Source organism: Kogia breviceps, chromosome 15 (assembly GCF_026419965.1).
Source record: "Kogia breviceps isolate mKogBre1 chromosome 15, mKogBre1 haplotype 1, whole genome shotgun sequence".
Taxonomy (NCBI): domain Eukaryota; kingdom Metazoa; phylum Chordata; class Mammalia; order Artiodactyla; family Physeteridae; genus Kogia; species Kogia breviceps.
This window is the reverse complement of record NC_081324.1, coordinates 40,638,732-40,653,210: the sequence shown is the minus strand read 5'-3', so window position 1 is coordinate 40,653,210 and position 14,479 is coordinate 40,638,732. Positions and strand designations below refer to the sequence as shown.

Below are 14,479 nucleotides of genomic sequence, written 5' to 3'. Positions count from 1 at the left end.
CTGTCTGGACCCACACCTCTAGCCCCAGCCCTTCCTACTCTACACTTTGCTCCTCGAATCCCAAACCCTCACACCTAGCAGCCTGCATTCTTAGCAGATCACATAGTTCCCCTTTGCTACTCAGCATGAATGTAGCAAAACCAGATGCTGGAATATGGCCCTTTGCAGTTGACGCATATGCTTATTCCATTTAGTCTTCACAACAAATCTGCAGTGGGCGGCTATTATGCCCATCCCATCACTTAGGAACCTGAAGCTCTAAGAGAATTAAAAATAAAATGAAATGATATCCAAAGGCAGAGGGAGGGGAGGGAGGGGATGTTTTAAGGTCTCACAGCTACATAGTGGCCAAGCTGGTTTGAGTCAACAACTTATCAGATGTCTGCTCGTGTGCTAGAGGACATCAGAGGTATTCCTGGAGGACCCGGTCCCTCTTCCAGTGTCAGGTCTGAGCCACTCAAAGGTTTGATCCTTCTTTCTTGCTTATTGCACTGGCCAGAATCTCCAGTGAAATGTTGAACAGAAGGTATGAGAACAGACGCCCTTGTCTTTTTCCTGATCACAGGGGGAAAGCGTTCTTCTTTGATCATTAGGTTTGATGTTAGCTGTGGGGTTTTCATAGCTGCCATTTGTCAGCTGAGGGAGTTGTCTTCCATTCCTAGTTCGCTGAGAGTTTTTAATCAGGAACAGAAGTAGGATTTTGTTAAATGCTTGTTCTGCATCTATTGAGGTCATCATATAGTTTTTATTTTTAGTCTGTTAATATGAGGAATTAGATTGAGTACTTTTTGAACGTTAAACCAATCTTGAATTCCTGGGTTAAATCCCACTTGGTTAGGATGTGTTATCCTTTTAGTAGATCGTTGGATTTGATTTGCTAAAATTTTGTTAAGAATTTTTGCCTCTGTGTTCATAATTCGTGTGTAGTTTCTTTTCTAGTCATTTCTTTGTTTGGTTTTGGTATTAGGGTAACACTGGCCTCATAGATTGGGTTTAGAGGTATTCCCTCCTCTTCAATTTTCTAGAAGACTTTGTGTATTATTTATTCCATAAATGTTTTGTTGAGTTACCTGTGGCTGTTTGTATACTTTTTGGTTGTGATTAAAAGAAGATAACAATCCATAAAATGTCAACATCAGGCAAGCCCCTTTGCTATTGTTGGCATTGGCATCCTCACCAGCAGCAAACGGCATCATTATTGTTTATCATCCCTGAAAGCTCCCAGGAGGAATGAAGCTGGCATCTGAATGATGCTATAGTGGTACTTTATGGGGCTGAAGTCACCAAGAGCTTCTTTCTCATTTGACCCAAACATTTCAGAAACCAATGGCTTCTGAGAATTAGTACTAACTCTTCCAGACCCTGACCTCTTTTGCACTGTTCAGATTCTTTCCATCCTTCCAGGCTTAGCTGGCATCTCTTTTGACTTCCCTGAGAATCTGTCAACAACCCACCCGGGCCTGCCTTTGAATTCCTGTCACCCTGACAGCCAGGACTACCCAGTTAAGCTCTTTGTGAAATTCTGCCTTGTGTTATTTTCTTGTTGATTCCTCTATATTTTTCTCTCTAACTAGATTATAAGTTACTTGTCTTATATTGCCTCAAACACCTGATGGAAGGTTGACTGATTTGGGGCTAGTCATCCTAGCATATGGCATAAGAATTTCCAACTTCACGATGTCTGCTCTTTCAGCAGTGGTTCTGCTAGGCAACAAATACGAGGCAGAACATCTTTTCATATACAACTTTGTCTCATAAATGACTGCATATGTTCTATGTCAGTTCTGCATATCTCCTAAACATTACTCAGTTTTCCTATTGGCAAAATGATGGGCCTGAGTTTTTTTTCTTAATGAAAACTCTAGAAGCATGGATGACAAGTTAGTGTCTCAATATCGGAAGCATTTCTGCCTACATTTCATTACACTCTCCCATGAGGTGGAAAGAGCAAGTCTCACGCTCATATTTTAAGAGGCCTGTCTTTCCAGCCCTGGCCCTGTCCTGCCTCCTCTGAACTTGGCCTCACCACTCACTCCCTGAGCCCCATACCCATGTGCTGTTCTGTGCCCCAGGCCTCACACTGTGCACTTGGCCTGGAAATCCACCGGGGTCTAATTCAAATATATCCTCAAGTGAATACTATCCACTCCCACCCCCAAGCAGAATTAATTACTCAAGTGTAAATTTCTAAAAACCACCTTTTTATCTGCTTCATCACATTCTATTTTTTAAAATCTTTAGAACTCATTAATCAAACTCATTAATAAAATATGCCTTCATTTCAAAAATAAATAGTGAGGTTGATAGTCATTTCCATCATTGGAGAGTTTGTCAGTATTTCCAAGGGCAGTGAGCATTGATTCTGATGGCCCAAACCCAAGCTATTAGCAATTGTTAAAATAAACACGTTTACTACCAAAACCCAAGAAGTCTCTAAGTGCCGTCTTGTCTCGCTGTTTTCCAGTTCCCCGTTCTGATCCTTGTTTCTCCCTGGGTATAGTCTCAAGTGGCTTTTTGTATCTGCTTGTGGTTCTGCCTTGGCCCAGGGCTCCTGGCATTGGATTTGTTTACTCTTCCCTTTTCTTGCATTTCTTTGTTGCCTTCCTAATTCTTGTATTGTTGTCATAACTTGGGCTGGCTGGACATTAGGTCACAGTAGGTCTTGGCAATCACGAGTCAAGAATGACAGTGACTCTCAGAAACTTTCCTAGCCACAGAGCCCAGCCCTAGTGAGGGTGTTGGGATAGGCACCACATCTTCACTTCTTGCCTCAGGGAAATCCAGCACAACAACGTGTCTGCATAGTTATTCCTTTCCTACCTAATCCCTGGAGACCAGCTGTCAGCCCAAGACTGAGTAACACACAGCAGGTGCCTCGGACCCCTGGATCCTGAGTGTCAGATTCACTTAGCTCACACACACCCCCAGGCCCAGTGGGTACCAGATCACAGTGTTGATTAACTGACATCATGTTCATGTGAATTTTATGTGATTATATTTTTGTTCCCATTAGATTGAAATTTAGTTTGAGTTAAAATAACACTTTAGCCTTAAAAGTCCCATGTTGTATTTTTGCAACTCTTCAGTTTACCAGCCACTCAGCTTATTTTTTAGTTTTTCTTTAAGTGTTAACCCCTTTATGTGTTAAGTCCTCAATATGTGTATCTAAAATTGAAAAACACACCTTCCTCTGACAGATGATCTTCCAGGTCTCTCTTCTGCTTTTCTTCCTCCTGCTTTCTTCCCCGGGTGGCTGACCCAGATCAAGGGCAGATCAAGGGCAGATCAAGGGCTCTCTAGCCCTCTGCTGCCCAGGTGGGTTTAGCCAACTGGGAACCAGAGCAGGAGATGGGTGGGGGAGAGGGACGTAGGGTATTTATTCCCCTAGCTCCCTCAGGGCAAGGTCACAGCTCTCAACTGGAGGACCCAGGTCCTCTCAAGGAAGACTTCTCTGTGAAGCTTTCTCCTTCTGTGGCAGCCCCCGGAGCTGTACTCTCCCTTCTGGTTTCCTGACACCCAACAGAGCCTCTTTACATTCTTCCTTTATTGAATCCTTCATGAGTTTTCCTGAGTGTGCCATTGATTTCCTGCTGATAGATTTCAAAAAGTATTTGAAATCCTCATCAGAGTTAATGGCATGTTGACAATGTCAAACCACATTTGGGTGCAGACACCTAGACATCTCATAACAAAGGAGAGCGAATGACTCAAATGGAAGCCTGGGTGAGAAACCCTTTGATTTCACTCAAGGCAGTTGCTTCTCAAATACAGCATTTCTTTAATGCAACCATCCTGTAATGACCATAAAACTCAGTGTTCTATTACTGCAAATCCTGTGTTGGGACTGATTAATGGCTTTGATTGCAAAATTACTGGGAAATGAGTAAATACCATACAAGTTGTTTCGAAACATGTTTTAAATCACCCCTGGAATTTGGAATCATGGCAATCTTAAACTCTTCCCTGCTTCTCCGTGTAGGGAGAAGTCAGCTTGTGGTTTTATGCCACCAGTATAAGCAACTCCATTCCCTTCTGCTCAGCCGGTTGGTGAAGTTTAGGGAAGGTGGGGGTTCAGCCTTAGAACCCAACCTGCAAGTCCCCAGGTGTTCTATGTCCTGAGGACCTCCCGCATGCCAGGCCCTGCGCCCAGGGTGTCACGTGCAGCGTCCCATCCATCCTCAGCTCAGTCCTGTGATGGGGCTGCTGGTCTTTCTCCTTCACCTGCCCCCAGACCTGCTATGCTTTGGGCTCCCCGGTTCCATGGTGTCCCCGCAGGCTGTCAAGGCAAGCAGACAGCCCCTCACTTGGAAGGAGACACCCAGGAGACGCCACTAATAACTCACACGGGCCTTCCCACAGGTTACCTCACCTGCCAAGGTGACCAAGTTATGAGCCTAGGATTGCCCCACGATACCCAGCGACTCGCTCCCTGCTGGCGTGTGATAGGCCCCTCAGAGACCCAGTGCCCCGTCTGCTGAGTCTCATGGAGGGAAAATGGTGTCTGGAGAGATGAGCGCTTCTCTTTCTCACCTCTCACAGGGTGACTTTATAGTTCAGGGAGCAAACAGGAAGTAGGATCTTGCTGTCTCTCCTACACAGAGGCATTGGGGTGGCTCCAGGCCTCCCCCCGTCACCCCCCCACTGTCATCACAGCGATGCCACAGGAGCCGCTGTGCAGAGCTGAGGCCTTCTGCCCCTCCCGGGCCACCCTGTCCCCAGCCCCAGCCCCTGCCTGGCCCCTCCCCAGCCCAGGGCCGTACCTGCAGAGACCTGAGCCAGGTCGACCGATGTCAGGTGGCTTCACAGGCCACCCCAATTCCCTGGTTATTTTCTCTTAACTTCACCCTGTGTTTCACAGCCCTGAATTCTGGAGAACCCCCTTCCCCCCGTCGCATTATGGGCACGTGTTTTTGTGTGAGTGTTATTTACTTCGCTGTCCCAGTGAAGGAGGAGGGAAGTTGGAGGTTCCAGCAGCCCCATCAGGAGGCCGCCTTTTGAAGACTGCCCTGCCCTCTGACCCCTTCCTGCCCGGGGTTCGTGGCCCCCCATACAGGAGCTGCTCTGTCGCCTCTGGAACAGGCAGCCCCCCTCAGCCATGGTTCCCACCCCAGGTTCCCAACAGCACTCTCTGGAATGCAGAGCACTCAGGCTCGGCTAGGCTAGGCCTCCGGGAGAGCTGCAAGCCGGGCCTCGGAGCATCAGAGACACGAGCTGCACAGAGAGAAGTAATCGTGTTCTCAGAGGCCACTGGGCTAACCCAGCAGGAGTGGGGATAAAGTTGCTCCTATTGGCAGCTCCAGTCTTGGCCAACCCCAGCCCTTCCTAACCCTGACCCGACCCTGCGGCCCCGCCCCAGGTTGCATTTTTGTGCTGTGGCACTGAGAAGCATTTAACGCTCCATGACCCACCTCATCCCAAGATTTGGCATCGTATCTTACACACATACACCTGACACACACACACACACACACACACACACACACACACACACACACACACACACACATACATGCACAAAATACATATACACCTCTACACACATAATACATACAGGTTCATGCACACTTATGTACACAATTACACATAACGTGCACATATTCCGTCTTACACAGCTACACATACATCACACACACACACACACACACACACACATATATACACTCTCACAAACTACACAACCAGCCGTTAACAATGGCTCTCTCTGTTGCCCAGGCAGAGTGGCACCAGTTCTGGTTCAATCCTTTCCACCCACCATCTCCCTTTGATGGGAAGTTCGGGGTAGGGGATAGTGGCCATTGGACCAGTTCATCCCCATCACACTGAGGTGCTACTAAATAAGTAACTTTTAGATTAAGAAGCAGAATGGCCATGATTTAGGATGTGTCTGCTTGTGACCTAGGCGAGCATGTTTTCTGAGGATCATACCTTTTCCTCTTTCCAGCTGTGGACTCATCCAGGGCAGGGATGCTTTCTGACTTTTTTATTTTTATTTTTTGAGGGTTCGCTTGTTTTTATCCTAAGTCCTTATCACAGGCAGGTGGTGGGTGCCTGGTTTTAATGAATGGATGAAAGAACGAATGGATCAACAAATCCATTCATTAAAAGCAATGACTGTGATTAATGGGAAGATGACCACAAAAAATAGATGTTTGAAAGGATGGGTGAGGGATGGCATGAGGAATAAGATAAACTGATAAATTGTTACCTTCTAATTTTTTTCTCTCACAAACTCAAGTCTGCAAAGAAAAGTCATTTGATTTTTTTAGTGATAAATTAGTTGCCGGCTCCTGGTCCCAGAGCTTCCTGGCTGGTGGAGAACATGAGCTATCCATGTTGAATGTCCTTGTCCCACGTTACACGGCAGCAGGATATGTGTAGTGGGGGAGAACCAGTTCTTGTCCTCTGTCCCCAAATGGCCTCTTCAGGACCTGGGTTCCTTTGCAGCATCTGTTCCAGGGTGCCTCGGGGAGTGGGCATCTGGGCCGTGGCAGCCTGTGGTCCTGTTTGCCAAGCGGGGTCACACTAGGCCTCCAGGATCCAGGCTGTGAGTGGACGTGAGCCAGGCCCACTGGGCCAAAAGCTCTAAAGAGCTCGGGGTTGATGACAAACTGGAGTGACATTCAAGTTGTTCACAGCACCATGCTAAACAAGACATCTCTCTCTACAACTAAGTCTGGCTTGTGGCCTCCAGTTGCCAGCTTTTCCTCTGGAGGACAGATTCAAGCCCTACACAGACTAGTTCCCTCTGTAATTCTCCTAAGGATATATTTAGGGCACAGTCTCATCTCCAGAGGATGCCAAGCATTTCAGCACAGCTCCCTCTGGTTTCAGGCCTCCACACAGTGCTGTGTGTGTATCTCTCCTGCCTTCCCTTCCACACATTCACATCCTCAAGGGCATCCCCATAGAACCACCTAGAGAGGTAAACTGGCCATACACCTTCAGCCCCATGTCCAGATGAAAGAGAAGGACAGACATTCAAATGGGAGAGTCTATTGAAAGAGAAGAATCGTCAGTGACCAGAGAGGGAAGTGGCCTTTGCTTGCTCTGGAGCAGACTGAGAGGTGGAGGAGGGCCCACTCTCCTTTCTCCCCATGATGCTGGGATGTTGGCCCTGAGCAGAGAGATTAAGGATTAGATGGGGGAGAGGGGTTGGCATTTTAAATTAAGTGGCCTTAGATGTTTATCACCCTCCAAGTAAAAGTAAGCTTGAGATGTCAAGAAGTCAGGAATGGAAATTCAACTAAATATGTTTAAAGACAGAGAAAGAAGGTAAAGTAAAGCCATTTCCTGTTTATGTCCTAGCAGGTTCAGCTACGAAATAGATCAACTTCCTCCAGCCCCAGGAGACACTGTCTACCCTGGGGAAAAGCCTTCTCATTTTGTGTTTATTCTAGAGGATCTGGGTCTGACCTGAGAACGTAGACCTTTGGAAGACAGAGTTAGTCTGACTTAGAGGTTACTCTACTCGCCTGCCCACTGCATCCTTCCCAAAGGGAATGAGGACAGGGCCAGCCCCAGCTCAGATGAGAAGCTGGGAAGAGGGAAAATATAGGAAGCAAAAAATGCGTAGAGGTTACTCTCAAAAAACCTTAGCCCAGACGCACCGGTCAAAAACAAAAAAAATACTCAGAGATCAGGGAGGACAGAGCAAGGAGGCATCCTTGGCTTCCTGAAATCCTTAAGGGGCAGGGATCTGACAGCTCCTTCAGCTCAGGCACGCCCTCGGCCTGTGGACCAGCCAGGGAGTCTCTCTCTCAGGGACCTCGGGTTTCCTCACTGTCAAAATAGACACCAAAAGCTGGTTCCAGTGACCTCACCAAGTGGCATGAAGTCAAATACAATTTCATGGCCTTACATGAAGGAGGAACTCTGAAAACTGCACAAAGCCACCCTGAACCCAAAATATCCCCTGTTGTCACCATTGCCAATTACTGAGGCCCTTATGGAGACTGGTTACCTCTGTAATTCTCCAAGGGATGTATTTAGGGCATTCTTGCTTTGTAACTCTCTTTGGGATTTTGCAATACAGTAGTCTACTAATTTTAAATATGCATAGTCTCAGCTTACAAACAAGTTGTGTTCCAAAAGTAGATTTGCAGGTTGGTTAGTTGGCTCTCAGAATTCAGTTTCACATGAAAACTGTGCTAAAACAAAATCTATGATTCATGTGCAGTCAAGCTAGTAGAAAACAATACTGTTACAGTGCGGTAACGAAGCCAAATGGAAAAATATTATATTAAAATTGACCAAGTGAATGGTACACTGACTAGCTTAAATCCAGGTACTTTAAAATTCTCCACTAGTGCTTGAATGCTGCTGTTTCCTGCATCCTGAAGCCTTGTGCTGGGCATAAAGCAGACAAGGAGGGGATGTGGAAAATTGTGATCAAATTCCTAGCAAGTCAGAGCAACCTACACACTTCTCCTCTAGAACTTCCCGGAGCTAGGCTTCCTCCACCGTCTGTGTCCACTGACCACTTCCTGGCTCCATCCCACCCTTAACAAGCCTCCCCATCTTCCTCTAGCAAGGATGAGAGCCACACACAAGGTGTTACGATTTAGGGGGCAGAGGGGTTGACATTTCTACTTTTAAATTTAGTAAGATACTTTAACTGCAGAAAAGGAAAGTAGCAGGTCCTCAGTTGCCAGGTTCTAACCCAGAGGAACAGAGCATTAAATCAAGCACGTAGCGACTCTACTGTGTTACTGCACAGGCCACACATTCATGACGCCGGCCCTGAACGTGGCATCCACCTGCTGGACAACCTTGACCCTCCTGGGTCATGTCCCATTTCCTGTCCAGATTTCCCAGGTGCCTTTGTTTAGCCTCCCTCCATTGTGTGGACCATGCCAAGGGCCCCTAAGAAAGGCACCTCAGGGTCCTGGCCTCAGAGACGCCCTCTGTCTCCAGGGCCCTACAACTCTTTGGCTAAGCAGACAGTCTCTAAACCAGCACGCATTTTGCACCTCACACTGTGCCTGCACAGAACTTCCTCTACGACAAACTTTCAAAAATAGGAACACAGCACCTGGGGACAAAGGCAACAGACATGGCTGCACGGGTCACACCGGGTTCTTCCTGTTTCAGCATCTACTTGTTCACTGGTCTACACTTCAGCATGCTGGCTGCACCCAGGCCTTTCTTTAGGTTTTTAGCCAACATTAAGCCCCAGTGTGATGGTTAATTTTATGTGTCAACTTGACTGGGCCACGGGATGCCCAGATATTTGGTCAAACATTATTCTGAGTGTGTCTGTGAGGGTGTTTTTGGATGAGATTCACATTGGAATCAGCAGGCTAAGTGAAGCAGATTGCCCTCCCCAGTATGGGTGGGCATCGTCCAATCAGTCGAAGGCCTGAATAGAACAAAAAGGCTGACCGTCTCAAGACTAAAGGAAAAAAAACACACCCTGCCTGATTCCCTTGAGCAGGGACATCGGTCTCCCGCCTTTGGACTCAAACTGAAACGTTGGCTCTTCTTGGGTATGGAAACTGCTTGCTTTGGGACTGGAGCTTCCACCACCAGCTCCCCTGGGTCTCCAGCTATTGACTGCAGACTGTGGGACTTAGCCTCCATAATCTCACAAGCTAATTCCTTATAATAAATTTCTACTATCTGTCTATCTACCTACCTACCTACCTATGTATCAATCTTAAAAAAGCCTTTGTTTTTTATGTATTTAGATTTTTACATATATATATTTAGATTTTTACATATATATATATAGATAGATAGATAGATAGATATCTCCTATTGGTTCTGTCTCTGGAGAACCGTAACTAATGCACCAACTCTATCCCGAAAAAGTGCAGTTAGGATTAAAAGTGCCCATAACGATGAACAGGATGTCAGTGCCCTTCAACCAACAGCCCTCAGGAACGTACCACCTGTGGGTGACCAGCATCACACTGAGGGAGAACATACACTGTGGGAAACTGTGGAGCGTCTCTGTAAGAGGGTGTTAAGCAAGAACCTATTATAGAATTTGGGCTTTGGGGGTGATTGAGAAGGATCCAAGAAAGCAGTGGATTGCACAAAAAAGTAAGGACAGAAAGTGAGACAATTCTATGTTTATCTCAACAAATACCTTCTCTCTGGGGGGGGGCTAACTAGAGCAGGGATAAAGCTATGCTTGGTAAAGATGCCGCAGTCACTCATTTTAGCTGACGGGGGTGTTGTTTGGAAGTTTGTGGTGGCACGGTGACTTTGGTTTGCTCTTGCTTGGACAAAGGTATGAAGTGGCCCTGTGTTGTCTCACTTTGTCATGGTCTCAGAGTGGCCTTTTCTGATGCTGGTGTTCTGTGAGATTATTTGTGTCCCCCTACCCCATGTTCTCAGTCATTTCTGCTCCCCCAGTTCTCCCCTCTCTTGCCCCAGCCTGCCCCTCCCCCAGAAGAGAGCTGAAAGCTTATCCAGAGAGGCAGGTGGCTGGGTCTCCCCTATGCAGACAGAGGGTCTCTGGGACCTTCTGAGGGGAGTAGCAGCAATACACACAAGCTTTTCTCCTGCTTATTGTGACTCCCTTTCTAAAATCTTTGTACTCTGTATTATTACCAAAACCGAAGCACTGTGCTGAGCACTTTACATACATTCACGAATTCGACCCTTAAAACAACACTAGAAGGTAAGTATAGTATTGTTTTCATTTTGATGGTGGGGTAACCCAGGTACACATAGAGTAAAAAACAATAACAACAACAAAGAAAACCTGACAACAAAGAACTACACTCCACCCACCACTAAAAAGTCCCTCTTGTGCTTGATCACATGGCAGGATGTGCATCGATGCAAGGTGACATAGACAAAATCAGAGACCTTCCTATCCATCTGTACACTATTTCCAGAGTAAAGTATCATTTCTCCCTGGACCAAAACCCTGCACTGTTCCCTACTGCCTAAAGAATTAAGCCCAAATGCCTTACATCAAGACCCAGGCCAGATTTGAGACCCTGTCTCGACTATTCTGGTGTGCTTAGTTTCCCCTTTCCCCTAAGTGAGCTTCCTGCTATGCCCACAGCCATACATTCACTGCCCCCTGAACATGTCAAATGCATTTCCACATCCATGCTACTCCCTCCAGCTGGAATATCCCCCGACCTCCATCCAATCTCAGTTCCATCTCTCCTTCCCAACTCAGATCTGTGTTCCTCTGTGCAGTTTTCCTGGCAGGTATCCTGTGCTATTTTATATTCTTATTTATGTTTTTATGTATCAGCCCTGTTGTCCCAATAAGACCTATGGTAGATAGTTTGCAAAACAACCACAATAGTTTCTCCCCTGCCTAGATGTGTGTCCTTTTGCAGCATGACTTGCCTTGGCCACTTCTACCTTCAAGAGGCAGAGTCTTCGTTTTCACTCTTTTGAGTCTGAGTTTGAATGTAAATATGACTTGTTTTGGCCATTGGAACATTAGATAATCCTCACCACCATGTGAGGAGCCTGGGCTAGCCAGCAAAGGATTAGAAAACACAAGGAGCAGAGATGGATCTTCCCAGCTGATCAACCAAAGCCAAGCTATCCTAGACCAACCAGCCTGCCAGATGTGTGAATGAGGCCATCCTAAATCATCCAGCCCCAGTTAAGCCATCCTGGACAGAAAAGGCATTCAAGCCAACCCAAGGACTTGTGAACAAACATGTTTGTTTTTACATGCCAGTACATTTTGAGATGGTTTGTTATGCAGCAAAAGCTAACAAATACAACATTATAAACTCCATTAGGTGCTGCGCTATAACCCACCTACCTGAATTCTTGGAATTCAGCCTTGCACATGACAGTCAGTCTTCAATAAATGTTTGTTTTTGATGATAACAACTCGAATAAAGAATGTTGAGGAATTTCCTGGCAGTCCAGTGGTTAGGACTCCATGCTTTCACTGCCAAGGGCCCAGGTTCAATCCCTGATCGAGGAACTAAGATCCCACAGCTGCAAGGCATAGCCAAAAAAGAAAATAAGTTAAAAAAGATAATAATGTTGAGAGCTGGAGTTTGAAGGAGGCCAGGCCTAGCCTTCAGAGAGGATGGAGATCTGGGGGTGCCTGGGAAAGCTGTTTCATGCTTAAAACTTGGACTGAGCCAACTGGGTGATATCAGAGTTCATGTTAACCTACCTTAACTCTGTGGAGTTTCTATCATGAAATTCCCTTTTCTCACAGGACAACTTAGCTGTGCACTAACGTGGCCATTCACATGCTGCTGATGGAGTAGCAGGAAGCGGTTACCTTTGGGAAGAGAGATGCAGCCTCTGGAGGTGAGCTCTCACATTTTATCATTCCTTCCATTTATCGAATGTTTACTGAACAGCCACCATGTGCCTGGTGGTGGGCTGGGGACTAAGGAAATGAACAAGCCTGATCCCACCAGGTCCTCAAGGGGCTCTAGTCTGAAGCGTCAGGACACGTCTGACCGTCTCCTGGCTCAAGTTCAAGAAGAAGAGAGGTGAGTTAGAGAGCTCCTGTTCTAGGGCTCATTTTCCTGAACAAATTGACTGTTTTACTATTTTACCTCTTCCACTTGTGGAAATTTATAGACAATTTTCCAAGTCTTTAAGTTTATATTTTCTTCACCAAATTGAACTTTTCTTAAGAAAACAAGTAAAAATTAATTGTCCTTAATGGTATAATCATCTAACTCCAGATGTAATGAAACTCTGTGCAGCTAAGTCCTGGGTGCCACATACTCAACATCAAGACCTCAGACCATGGTGGAAGAATGAAAGGCAGTGATGCCTGGTGTCCTCCAAGGTTCTGTGACACCCTGCCTGATGGCCAAGGGCCTGACCATGGGTCCTCAGATAGGTATAGTGATCACACACCCAATCATGGATTACTGGGTATTGAGTGCTTATTATTTTAAGTGCTAACAGTTTTAAACACTCTGTTCTTTTCAATTCTCTCAGCAACCCCGTGAGATAGGAACTACTATGATGTCTTTTTTTGCAGATGAGAAAACCGAAGCACTAAGAAGTTAAGTAACTCACCCAAGGTCACACAGCTAATATGTAGCAGAACTGGGGCTTGACCTGAGTGTTTTTGTTTTTATCTTTCCTAAAGCTTGTACCACTTTAGACCTGGCCTGTTAATAGCACTGTTGGGAGACTCTCTGGAATCCTTTCCTTTCCTCCCACTCTAGAACTTAAGTGTCCCTGCAGCCCGGCACTTATTTATAGGTGGTAACTTGCCTTCTGCTGTTTTTGCTCTTAGAGGATTGGAAGTGCTTAAGAAGCACTTTACTTCCAGTTTGGTTTATCTTTGAGCTTTAGCTCAAAACAAATAAGAGAGCCTGACCTGTTCCCTCCAGGCAGCTTCTGAATGAGAGCCTTCCAGAACTGTCAGCCAGCGCTTAGCTGACACCAGCGCAGCTCCAGGCTGCAAGTGAATTGGGGAGGCTCTGCGAGGCTCGCGGGCGCTCCTGTCCCAGCGCTGAGCAACAGGCCTGCAGACACGGCTGGCTGAGTGAGGGAGTCACTGGGTCAGAGACAGGAAACGACCTCACCTGCCAGGCCAGCACCAGTCTTTTCTACTTTCAGTTATAGACATTTTGTAAAAAGAAGAAGAGAAAAGCCTAGAGAGATGGCTCCCTACCTGGATGTGGTCCCCAGCCCCTCCCTTCCTTTCCTCCTCTCTGTCCTGAGCCACTTCCCTCCCTCCCTCTCCTCTCAGCCCAGCCCTTCCCTTCCTCCTCCTCTCCCATCCCCCTTCACACACAAGATCTCCTCTCCCTTTCCTAAAGTCCAGCCTATAGGAATTTCCTCCTAATTCAGATCCGGTTTTCCGGCGTTACCATGGCAACCCGTGGCTACCAAGGCTTTTCAGCAAAGTCACTTCTCCCCTACATTTTTCATAGAAATCTGCATTCTACATCTTGCTCCTCCCCACTTGCCGTGTTTGAGCAAAACTCTAGCCCCGGGCTCTCCAACATCTTTAAATGTTTTTAAACAGCCTTATCTCTTTTATATCAACTATGTTGATGTATTTTGAATAATTTAAGATATAATGTCATCAACTTAGTTAATTCCGAATACATCAGTACGATTTTCTCCACGGAGTGTACCTGGCTTACTTAGTGAGAAGTGGACAAGTTGCATTTGTATTTATGCAGGAGCGTTGACAGGAGCTGAATTGTGAATACTGAGTAGGGAAGTGGCTCAGGTGGGACTGTTGGTGCCCCACAGGGAAGGTGGGAGCAAACCAGAAACCTACCCCAAGGAAATTGTCCTGCCCACAAGTGTCAGTGAGAGCTTGTGAAAATAGGCACAAAACACCCAGAAGTCAGCATCCTCTCCAACTCCTGAGCAAAAAATCCTAAATCTGGTGCAAAGGAAAGAATATGCCCTCTGAAATTAGGCAGAATTGAGTGTTATCCTCAATGCTGTTAATGAACTAGCTGTGCTTGGGCAGGTTCCTTACCCTCTCTCTCTGAATCTCAGTAGTATATCTTTCAAAGTTATTGGGAGAAATAAATGGACTAATGCACAT

The 14,479-nt window shown here is 46.3% G+C and overlaps 1 long non-coding RNA gene across 1 annotated transcript in view; it reads left to right on the top strand.

Annotated features, from left to right (window-relative positions):
* The window catches only part of LOC131742947 (uncharacterized), a 25,089-nt gene extending 10,610 nt beyond the window's left edge, over window positions 1-14,479 (top strand). The window contains exons 3-5 of the long non-coding RNA XR_009331608.2: window positions 12,158-12,252; window positions 12,366-12,440; window positions 12,639-14,479. This is a non-coding gene — a long non-coding RNA (uncharacterized lncRNA). The remainder of the gene's footprint in view (window positions 1-12,157; window positions 12,253-12,365; window positions 12,441-12,638) is intronic.